General features: G+C 27.6%; 1 non-coding gene across 1 annotated transcript; it reads right to left on the minus strand.

Moving 5' to 3' along the window:
- Positions 1-11,873: 11,873 nt before the first annotated feature.
- Positions 11,874-11,979, minus strand: LOC149510782 (small nucleolar RNA R71). The gene has a single exon (XR_016335267.1). It is a non-coding gene; the product is annotated as a small nucleolar RNA R71 (small nucleolar RNA).
- Between the last annotated feature and the right edge of the window lie 1,151 nt (positions 11,980-13,130).

Consider the following 13,130-nt stretch of genomic DNA (forward strand, 5'->3'; position numbering starts at 1 on the left):
TCCATTGATCAATCTTCTTAGTTAAGGGATCGAACCATTTTTCATCTGGAAGCAAAACATTTTTATTTTGGCCAAAAAGGATCTATCTTCTAAGCCAGAGGATCAATCACCTAGGTTTAAAGGATCGATAAAGTCTCTTACTTGATCAATTAGGTGGCTCATTTCATGCATGAGTTGGCTTTGCAAAAGCATGAGCCAATCGATCCCTTCAAGCTCAAAAGGCTTCAAATGGTTATTTTTGTCTAAAATTTTGCAAAGGCTCGAAACATGTAATGCAAACAATAGTTATCTTCCACTTTCTACACATAAAATGAGTTTTTCCACCACATTACTAGCCATAAAAAGCCTGGAAAAACTTATTGCTTCCATCTACTATCTTCTCCAAACAGTAAAGAGCATTTGTTGTGTGAGAAATGCAAAAAATTCAACTTATATTTATTTCTCTCTTGATATCCTTCATAATTTTGATTAGTACTTTAAATTAGTAAACACCCAACCTTAGAGAGGTTTTTTAAGTTTGCAAAACATTTCAAAAACTGTATTGTAAAGTTGTGAGCTTAAGGGGGAGGATAACCCTTAAAAGATTATATTATTGATTGTATAGAGCTCTGAAGAACTAGGTTATAACATTCAACACATAGTGGATTGGACTCCTTAGCAAATGAGGTTAAATGTGAGGATGTAGGTGTCAAAAGAAAAGGCTGAACTTCCATAAATTTTAGTGTTTAATTCTCTATCTTTATCTCTTTACATTAAAGATTATTATTGCACTCATATTTGTTATGTTTATTTGTTTATAAATATTGATTTATGAATTTTGTGTTCATTAGATATTAAATTGCAAAAATTCATTAGATATCAAATTGCAAAAATTCATAATTAACCAATTCACCTATCTTACTTTAATGCAAGTCTTTGAGCTAACACAATATAAAATTATACAATTATCAATATTTTATAAATTTTAATACTACCTAATTGTGAAATTAACTGAGCAAAACTATGGGTGTAAAAAATCTAGTTAATTATATAAAACTTAACTATATATTAAATTACAATAATAAAATAAAAAATAAAAAATATAATATGGTAAATATAAATATAAAAGGACAATAAAAAATTAAATGAAGTTTTATTTTCTTTTAAATATCAAAAAACAGTTTATAAAACTATAATAAATTAACAAAATGCTCAAAATATAAAAAAATTAAAAATAACTATAATCATAATGTATGAAATACTATACATATTAATTTTAATACTTTTATTATATTTTTATTTATTTTATTGTTTATTATTTTTATATCAAAATAATTATATATATTAAAAATAATAAATAATAGTAAATAATAATAATAATAATAATAATAATAATAATAATGATGATGATGATGATGATCATAATGATAATAATAATTTTTGACAAAAAAATAGTTCACCCTAACCTTACAAGGTGGCTATTTCTAGTGAAAAATTAAAAGTGGAAAATTAAAGCTATATACCATAAAACATATCGTAGACACCTCATTTAGTTTAAGGTCTAAGTCGATTGGACTGGGTCCAGTTTTAGGCCTAAATATTCAACATTTATATTTTATTTCACTTTTAATTTTTGTATTTACCATTATTGTTATTTTATATTTTATTTTATCATTAGTTTTATTTTTATCTTTATTTAATTTATTTTATCTTTCTTTTTATCTATTCTTTCTTTTATTTTATTTTCATTTAATTACCCTTATTATTTTATTTTCTTTTCTTTTATCTTATCTAAAATATTTTACTATTCATTATTATCTTTTTAAAAGAAAGAAGTAAAACCAAAAATCAAAAATAGAGGATTGTTGTGGCTTTACAGTGGTTTGGATTAGATTAGATTCTTAACAAATTAATTTAGGACAAAAAATTTTTAAACCCTTGATTGATTTGTAATCTTTATTGAATTTGGAGTAACTCCTATAAGTATCTAGTTGTTGCATAGCAAAAAGTGGGGAAAACATAGAGTGGGAAAAGTAGAAACCATTGGCAGTGAAGAAAATTTTTGTATTGTGGTAGAAGTTTTTTTATTAAGAAGTTTATTGAAGCTTAAGATTTAATTTGAAAGGGTATTTAAATGATTGGAGTTGAAAGAAAAGAAAGGAAGTCAAAATCCAATTTTTTTGTTGTAGAATTATTTTTTGGAAATTTCAATTTTCCAATGAGATTCAAGTTTTTTAGTGAGATTTTGGCAAGTTCTTTAGTTTTCAGCTATATTCTAACGAGTATTCTAGTTTTCAGGTGATAAACTAGATCTCGATAGAACTCTGGTGAACTTCTCGCAATCTTTGCAAAATTCAACTATTGGATATTACTTCCTGAAAGAGCAGTAGAAGAGGAAAGAGAGCAAAAAAAAAATTTTGAAAAAAAATGTAGAATCTGGCGTTGTATACTAAAGACTAAACGATAACGTTTTGTTGCATTTTAATTTCCAAAATCTGCATGTTTTACCATTTTTTTGATCTAACCCATTGCACGACTTGGCTTGGTAACCTATTTTCTAGTAGATACCATTGAGCCAATTCGAGCCAAAGATCGAGTCATTAAGCTGCATTTTGTTCCTATAGTCGAGCCTTTTTTCTGAGTCGAGATTTTTTACTATTTTTTTGTTGTGTTATTTTGCTTATTTATTTATTTTTTAAGTGAATTTTTTAAAAAATAAAATAAAAATAATTTCAAAACTCCTAAGAAAATGTTGAAATATCAAATTTTCCTTAAATAAAAAATTAATTTAAAAAACTAATAACAAAGTTGAAATATCAAATATTCTTTAATAAAAAATAATTTCAAAAAATAAGAAAAAGTTAAAATATCAATTTTTCCTTAATCAAAAATAATTTCAAAAAATGAGGAAAAAGTTGAAATATCAATCTTTCCATAAATAAAAAATAATTTCAAAAAATGATGAAAAAGTTAAAATATCAATTTTTCCTTAAATAAAATTATTCCATAAAATTTTTCTAAATGAAGTGTTAGTTTTTCCTTAAAATGATAGTTTCAAAATTTTGAGAAAAAGTTAAAATATCTTTTAAATGAAAACAATTTTAAATATTTGAGAAAAGTTGAAATATCCAATTTTCTTTAAGATTAAATTTTTTTGGAAATTCCATAAAAAATAAAATAATTGTTAAATGATCCAAAGACAAAGCCTATTCAATATAAATAATTGTTTTCTTTTATATTCCTGATATGAGTGAATTCTTTTAAATTTTTGTCAAAAGATTAGAGTCAATTAAAAATAATTTTCAATACATGTATTTTTTGGGTTTAATGGATAAAACGAAACAATTGGTACCATCATTTGATTGGCATTATGAGGTGCTATAACCTTCTTTATACGTAACCATACTCCTAAATCTAGCTTGGTTTTGTATACTATAATTTAAAGCTACCCGAGTCAAGCTTGAGACTTCTCTTTAAAATGAAACAAATTCAGTTAGATGGCCAACTGTATCTAAAAAAATTTGGCAAAGACTCTATATCTAGCAATCAAGTCCACAGACTTGTACGTTATGGTAGTTTAGTGACTCTACTGGAGAGAATCAAGAGTCAGGCCAGCAAATGAATTTGTATTGTCCAAACTTAATAAATGCGATTTCTTTCTTTTTCCTTAAGACAATTTTTTTTCTTTATTTATTTTTCAACCACTTACTATTATGTCATTCATGTGCATATGTATAACATGAGCTTTACAACCGAGCTCTATCCCTTGAAGAGGGAATAGAGTAACTATGCTTTTTGAGATTTTAATTCATCCACAGTGGCTAGCAAAAAATTCTCATTCAAATTTAACAATTTCCACTTCTAGCCTATAATGGATGAGGGTTGAGTTGCCTCACTAGTTTGTTATAGACAATGATATAAGGAACAATTTGGAAACTTTTAGATTGTAAATTCAAAACACTCATATAGTGAATCTTAAGAGTCCTAATCTGTAAGTAGAGTCATGTCCTTTTCTTTCTGTAGAAATAACCTAAAATTAGGTTGCATACCTTTTTTATGTACATATATTATGCACTAACTTGTTTTTTTTTTAAATATATATTAGACGTTATATTTATTTTTTTTTTTGAATTATGTTAACTTCAATAGGATTGTATCATTTTTTCTCTTCCTTCATTCATTTTATGCATCTCACTCATTCATAGATCATCATCATTCATGTAATGCATTCATCGCATCATTGCATAATATAAAAGTCTTTTGTTGTTCTTGGGCAACAATTTAAAAAACATGGGAGATCAATTAGAAGTACGAATCCATGCCTTGGAAATCAATCAGGAGAATTTTGGATATGAATTTCGAAAGGTGAAGACATAACTTGCCAAGCTATTAAAAGCAATTGCAAATCTTAATATGATCCATTCCATGGAATCTTCATCCCTTCTAACTTGTTTCTGTATTGGACAAACACTAAGGACCAACACTTGTCAAAGCCCTACTAATGGCCTAAGTAAAGACCAAATTAGAAAAGTGGAGGGCATGACAAGGCTTTTTAATTCCACATAGGTGTCATATATTGGTTCATACCTAAATCCTTATTTCCATCCAATTATTCTTCAACGACCCTTTTTGACATCCCAAGTAAGACCTGCTCTTATCTGACCCCCACAAATTGGCTTGAATCCATATTCCCACCTTACCATGTACAATGTTGTCCAAAATCCTTATGCTTATCAACCAAGTTAGCAAATGAACCTTTGGCCATATACACCTAATTATGCTCTATTACTCACACTTATAAGTAAAATAACTACTCAACCCAAAAAAAATCATCAAGCAAAAAGAAAGAAAGAGCCATCATTAATCTAATCATTGTGACTTACATTGAGTTATTCCCACCCTTAAAAACCATATGATCACACTAGTGCCTTTAGAGCGACTAAAACCTCCATATCCTAAGTGGTATGATGTCGATGCTCAGTGTGATTATGATTGGGTATTCATAAAGACACAAAATCAATAAGTAATATAATGATAAGAATAAAAGTATCATCCCACAAAGATTATGTCTATGAGATCACAAGTACCAAAATTATATATCCCAAACTTAGATAAATCAAAACAAAGATAATATAAACTAATCGAATAAAAGCCTAAAACATGCAATACTAATATAAACCAAACTACATTAAATTAAACAAACTTCAAATAACTAAAAACAAGCAAAAATAGAAACTATAATATGCAAACCCGAAATCAACTAAGCAATAATAAGCTAAAACCAAACTATATAAACTAAATTAAACATGCAAATAATCAAAACCAAACTAGAATAAACCTAAATATCATAAACCAATTATAATTAAATAAGTAAACATGCAATATAAATAAAAAGAAAACAAAAATCGAAACCAATATAGCAATAAAAATCAAAACCTAATTATAAACCTTAAACAATTATCATGCAATCCATAAAAACCTATAAAACCAAAACCCTAATTAGCTTAAGTTAATTTTTAAACTGCAAGTAAACCAAAATAAATCAAATAAGAATTAAACCAATATTAGTAAACCCTAAAATAGCAAAACTCTAATCTCATTAATTTTTTAAATAATATAAAAGCCCTAAACCAAATTAAACAAACCCTAAAAATCAAATGAAAAAGCAACAACATAAATTGTTTTAAATTAATAAACACTTAAAAACAAAGTAAACATGCAAGACTTAAACAAATAAATCAAGAATTAAACCTAAACATGCAAATTAAACTAAACAAGCTTAAACCAAAATTAAAACCAATCTTAAACTTAATAACTGAAACCCTTAAACAAGATTTAACATGCAATTGAATGAATTAAATCAAAATAGAATATTAATCAAATAGATTTAACTAAAATAAAAGCAAGAACACAAATTATAAAAGCAAGAAAGCAAAACCAAAAATAAAAGATTAAATCTTGAGACAAATAAAACTAAACTAAATTGAAAGAACTTTAAAACCAAATTTTGATAGCTTAAAAACTTAAAAAGAATGTGCTTAAACTACTCTTGAAAAGTAAAAATTAAAAAAAAAAATCTCTTTAAAACAGAACTTGAAAACTAAAGAAAGCTTTAAAGAAAACTTAGAAACAAGAAAACTAAAAATCACTAATAAGTTGGTCTATCACCCGAACCCCTTACACCCTTTTTCTAAGACATAATCATGTATTTATAAGCACAATAATACCTTAGGTAGGTTTGGCCAACAAGGGAATTTAAGAGAGCTTTGTATAGTTTTGGTTGGACTTACACTTGTGAAACCAAGAATGCCTCTTATAGTTGAATCTAACTAGAACTTTTCAAAAAGAAAGTTTATACACCATTCTCGACTTCTAGATCATATCCATTATTTAGTAACTCAAATCATGCATAAAAAATTGCCATAGCTGAATCTTACTTACCAAAAATATACATTTGGTCAAAGTGAAATAACTTTATTAAATGTTGCTTCAAATTCTTCAATCTTGTATCCTTCTTATTGTCACTGGATTGACTTGAATTCTTACTTGAAAAATTAGAGTTTAAAACCATGTAGAACACTTCATTAATGTCGCCCATAAAGAATGAAATTTAAATGCTTCATGCCATCATACTCCGGTAGGAATAAGAATACTAAATCTTAATCTATATAGGAAATCCAAATCTAAATAGAAAAAGTAATTAGAATTACCACCTCATCATGCCACATCATCTTTTTTAACCAATAAGAGTTTACTAATAAGAAAATTCTTTATACCATGTCATCCATTAGTAATCCCATGAGTGTGCACCTACATAAGCTACTATGGACTTTCAATCACTTGAAATTACAATTTTACCCTTCATTATAGTCAAATTACCAACTTGAATCTTGCATGAATTTTCTCCATTTTTCTTTAAGATAGCATCATTCCTGCTCTATTAAACTCCATTAAACCAATCTTGAACATCTTTTCCATTCTTTAACTTCAAGATTTTCAAGAAAATCAAGATTCATCAAGAACATCATAAGATTCCTTCTTATGCATAAAAAATAATCAAGATTTGATCATGAATCTTCAAGATTTACTTTATTTTTTAAGAAAACCTACAAAATAGATAATATGCCATTTATGAGTAAAAAGAACATAATTTTACTAACAACCAGGCAAAAATCAATCATTTGAACACTAAAAACAAGACTAAATAATTTTATTTTATAGAGTTATAAACCCCTAAACTTGAACTTTTGCTTGTCTTTAAGCAAAATAAACTAAGAGAAATAAGAAAATAGCATGCTAGATATCAAAACACTTAACTCCCAATAATCAGATTCTTATGAATCCTTAAAATTGCATAATGAGTATATCTTAAAAGAAAATCATAAGCATATATCCAATACAAAACTCATTCAAGAATAAGCTTGCATTCCAATCACAAATTTTCGTGTGTTTGTGAATAATCTCTCTCAAATCAATGCAAAATATTCAATTGAAGCTAAGTAAACATGAAATCAACAAATCACCTCAAAGCATGTACAAATTTTATAAATTTGCTTTTCACATACTCTTTTCACTAATGCAACCACAACTTAACAAAAGATTAATTGGTCTTTATTAGGCTTGTAATGTCAAGTTAGCGTTAAAATATGATAAAGGGAAATTTAGGCTCATAAACACCAAACATGCATTATTTAGGATCTAAACTTTAATAAGAGAGCTTTCAAGAAAATATAATACCCTCAAACTTAAAATTTCTTTTCTTTTCTTTTTAAATAGCAACTTCTTATTGGTTTACATGAATACTTTGTTGTTTTTCACTTTCTTTTCACCATATTTTCTTTTTTTTTTCTCAAAGCTATTTTTAGCTTTTTCTTTTTCTTTTCTTGAAACAAAATTACCACAAAATTTTTTCAAACTGTACCCTTCCTTCCTAATGTAACATAACTCTCATAATTACTTTGATTTTACCGATATGCACATAGGGTAAGGTTGAAAGATAAAGATAATAAAATAAATGGTAGCTAATTACGTACGTGAAAACAAAGAAAGGGTGATTGATGATCTGCAAGCTCTTAGAATCGTACAAGTAATATATGATTAGTAGAGTATCACTCCTACGAAGATTGAATATATGAGAGAATCAAGTGTCAAAATTGTATCACTCTTTCTTATACTTGGAAAACCTAAAAATTATGCTATTAAATAAACTAATATGCAAACCAAAAATTAAATAAATTAAACTACTAACCAAATTTAACAATGCAAAAATAGAAACTATGATGCAGTAAATTAAAATAACAACTTAACACTAATGCAGTAAATTATTTAAAATGCTAAAACAGTCTAATAAATAACTAAAACATTTAAAAGAAAAACTAATGCAGTAAAATAATAATACTACAGAATAGTCCTAAAATAACATGTAGAAAATTGAATTAGTGCAGAAAATAAAAAACTAAACAATGCATAACAGAAAAAATAAAAGCAAAAAATGCATTAGCTAAATTAACAATGCAGTGAATTAAAAAGAGCAGAATTATGTAATTAACTTAATGCAATAGCTAAAAACTAATTGTAGTAAAATTTTAAATTGCTAAATACAGAAAATTAAACCTAAAACTAATGCATAAAAATTAAACAGTGCAGAAAATTAAATGCAGTATATAAAACAATGAATAGAAATTACTTGAATGCAAAACTATGAAATTAAACAACCATAAATTTATTATAATAGATATAATAGCTAAAACTGTTAATAATAATGTAATAAAATTAAAGCCAAACAGAATGCAAAAACTGAAATTTGTAAAGAACTATAATGTTAAAATCGAAACTATATATAAAAGGTTTTCTAGGGTAAACATTGCACTATGCTCATGGCCTTTCAGGATATATGATGGAAGGACTAAATTACTTTGATAAACTATACATTAAAAGGTTTGTTGACATTATCTTGACTCTATAACATTTTAGTGGTTATGATGCATTGCTAGATGCCGCCTATAATCTATGAATATAATTAGATTATTCTTATATTGATATAGATTTCTATTTGTTGCCAACATATTGGAAGTCTAATGGGTCACACATAATAATTATAATGTCTAATTAAAATTGGGTTTCAATTAAGTAAGACTTAATTGAATAAAAGCTAAAATATGTAAAAGATTTAATTGAAGTGTTCAATAAATAATGTGGCCAAATTAAAATTACTGTAATTCTAAATTAGGGCTTAGGCACTATATAACCTTGTGCCTATGTCATATAACCCTAGAGACATAAAGAGATATGTGACTACTATGTTAATTGGTGGTCATCATGTTTCCTTTATTTATTTTTCCTAGGCACACATGTTAAAAAGCATGAGTAAAAAGTTCCTTTCTCAAGGTTTAGCCATAGAGAGAAGAAAGCTTTCCTAGCATGCATGTTCCTTATACCTTAGAGAAAACTATGACTTGTGGTTGTGTAGATCACCATTAAAGGCAAAGCACTTACGTGACTTTAAGCCTCGAAATTCCTTGGAGTTCAAGCAAATTAAAGGTTGTTCTAACTTAAAATTATGATATCTTTGAGTTAAGGTATGATTGATAGCATCAAATTATATAGAATTTTTACATGTTAAAAAAGGAACTAAATTTTAAATTTGGATGTTTTTGGCATTTTTTATGTCGTTTTCATGATTTTAGAATTTCAAGCTAATTTTCATGTAAACCATGCATGCAAGCATACAAAGAGCTTTTTTAGCTCGATCTTCAAGCTCATAGCCAAACCATATTAATCCACATTCCTCCATCCATGCGGCCAAGATAAAGTTTTTCTTGCACAATGACTCTCTCATGATACATTACATTTGGCCACTTATAACTTAAAAAGGATTGCATGCAAGTTCAAGCTCATATGGACTCCAACATGTTTAGCCAAAAAAGATCTAATCCTATAGTGGGTCATTTACTTAGCCATTAAGGAATTATGCTTGCATAAGGACTCTACATGCATTTGGCTAGCCCACTTTCAAGAGAAAATCAAGCACACATATGATATTTAAAGAATTTCAAGCTACCATGATTCTACCATGATCGGGCAAAGGTGTTTTATTTTTAAAAAAACTCTATCCATTTGGCCGTACAAAGAGAAAGCTTAGTTGCAAGTTTAAGGACTCATCAATCCTTATCATATTCAGCTAAGATCCCATTCAAGAAAGCCTTTATGCAATTTTTACCAAAATAGAGGTTAGATACATTCAACCAATGAGAGATAAAAAAGGATCATGACATTTTGACTTAGCTTTGAAGAGTGTTGTATGGAGAAGGACTTTATCTCTTCAAAAATTGGATGAAATTTAAATTCTTACTTTTGAAATCCATCTTAGCCAAATCCAAGACTGGAGATTTATCAAGATTTAATCAAGCATTGATCAAGAGCCAAGATTGCATCTTTAATACCCCATTTGATCAAGCATACTTAAGGAAGATGAGTCCTATTCGGTCATACCTAGTTAGAAGATAAAGATAAGCCTTATCACCTAGAGTTTGAATTTGAAAATACATCTTGCAAAGCCTACAACCATGGCAAAATCTCACTTTATAAATATGGATGCCATTTACCCTATTTCATTATCCTATTCCTCGCTTTTCTTATCTCTTTTAGTTCTTAGTTCTTAGTTTTGTTATTTCTTTAGCTTAATTGTTGGCTTAGGTGACATATTTGCCAACATAAAAGCTTTGTTTTCCAAATTATTTCTTTTCAATCAAAGAAGTATTTTTTCTACGATTGTTTCTTTTATTTTTCTAAGTTTTAAATCTTGTTTTTCTTTTCTTAGTTGTGGCATAGCATTCTTTTTCTTTACGAGTTTGATCCAAGTACTATTTTACTTTTTTACAAGATTTGGCTACAACCTTTGATGCTCTTTAAGTTTAAATTTTATGCACTCTTCCATTTTTGCTCTAAGCATTTGACATTCCTAATTTCTCTTTATTTTTCAAGTTGCACTTAATTATTTTAGATTTTGTTTGTGGCTATATTTTTTTACTTCTTAAGTGACAGTTGGTGAAGTCAATATCTAAGCTTACACTTGCTTTAATCTTTCTTTTCTTTGTTTTGCCATCAATTTGTGATCTTTCATTTGTTTAGATATAGAAATCTAAGATCTTGCTTTTCATAATTGTGAACAACCCAATATTATAATCTATAATCCCTTAAGAGATGATATTTGAATACTTCTATTATTATTACTTAATCTATACATTTGCAGGCTATAAAAAAAGTAGCAATCAAGTTTTTGACTTCGTTGTCAAGGATTATAACAATGTTCTCAATATTAATAAAGATTCTTAACTTCTTATAATTTAAACCTTTTTTTATTTATTTAGTTTTCTTTTGTTTTTTTTATCTTTTCTTATTTGCATGCACAGTCCAAAAGTGTGGCTTAGCTCCAGTTGATAAAGAAATTGAAAGAATATTCAAAAGGAGAAGAAAAGAGCAATCAATATCACTTGAACCAATACCCATGGCTAATGTAAACAATGAGGAGTAAAAAACTTTAAGGGATTATGTAACTTCCCATACAGATTGTTTTCAACCATCCATTAGACAGCCAGCTATTCAAACCAACAACTTTGAATCAAGCCTTCAATTATACAAATGGTCCAAACTTCTGTGCAGTTTGGAAGGTTACCAAGCAATGATCCTAATTTTCACCTATCTAACTTTCTTGAATTATGTGATACTTTTTGCTATAATGGTGTTTCTGATTAAGCTATTAGACTAAGATTATTTTTTTTCTTAGAGATAAGATAAAAAATTGGTTGTCATCATTACGACCTAGTTTAATCACTACATTGGATGATTTGGTTTAGAAGTTTATAACAAAATTCTTCCTACCAGTAAAAACAACAAAGTTAAGGAATGAGATCACCAAACTTTATAAGTAGATGGTGAAACACTATATGATGGATGGGAACAATTCAAGGAGTTGTTAAGGAAATGCCCTTACCTTGGATTACTCTAGTGACTTCAAATCCAAATCTTTTACAATAGTCTCACACTATCTATGAAAATCACCTTAAACTTAGTAGTTGAAGGGGTAATTACGAGCAAGACTCCTAAAGAAACAATTGAGCTTATTAAAGAGATAGCTGTTGACAACTTCTTGCGGGGGATAAAAAGAAAGGTAAGTAAAAAGTCTACTAGTTTATTTGAAATAGATGGAAATAGATTTTTTAGGGAAGAAAGACATATTAGAATATAAAGAACTTTAAAAATTTAGAGAGAAATTTTGCAAGGTTTAGACTCCATGGCATTAGAAGCCCCTGAAAAATATTGAAGAAAACCCTGATGAATAAACTAATGAAATAGAATATGAGGAAGATTTTAAAGAGTAAATTAAAGGGTCTATTGAAGAAAGATAAATGCTATTACAAGTAGAAAAAGTATTACTAAAAAGCATTCAACTTGAGTGAGAAAAGATAGTTTAAAATGAAACAAGTATAGTTTAATAAGAAGATCCGCTAGAAGAGAAAAGAAAAGAAGAGGAAAAAGTCTAAGAGTAAATACAACCAAGGCTAAAGATGACTGCTAGAATGTATAGGTAGTATTTCAACATAACACCACCTGCCCAAAGGCCTATTCCAAATGAGCTACTTAAAGAATTGAAGGAAGTCACATTTTTAAAAGATTGTAGCCCTAAACTTCAACAACTCCTGCCTAAAAAATAAAATGATTTAAGGAGTTTTATTATTCCTTACAAAATTGGACATTTAAAATTTTATGATGCTTTTTAAGATCTTGGTTCTAGTATAAATCTAATGCTTATGAATATTTTTATATAGCTAGGATGTGAAGAGTTAAAGTCTACAAAGTTCAATCTTATGTTTGCTGACTAGTCTTCCAAGTTGCCATAAAAGAGATTGAAAATGTGTTGGTAACTTATAGATTTTACTATTTTAAATATAAAGGATGATGAAGCTACATTACAATTAAGAAAACCTTTCTTATTGATTGCTAAAGTATTAATAAATGTCTACAACTCTAGCCTTACCATTAAATTCAAAACAAGAAACTGCAGTTTATGATTGAAAGGTATAGTGTGCTTAGAGATGAAGATGATGTAAATACAGTCAAGGTGAAAGAAAACCTTAGAGAGTCTAACCTAA

This window comes from Durio zibethinus, chromosome 28, assembly GCF_047325235.1.
Source record: "Durio zibethinus cultivar Kanyao isolate XHJ-2024 chromosome 28, ASM4732523v1, whole genome shotgun sequence".
Classification (NCBI taxonomy): Eukaryota; Viridiplantae; Streptophyta; class Magnoliopsida; order Malvales; family Malvaceae; genus Durio; species Durio zibethinus.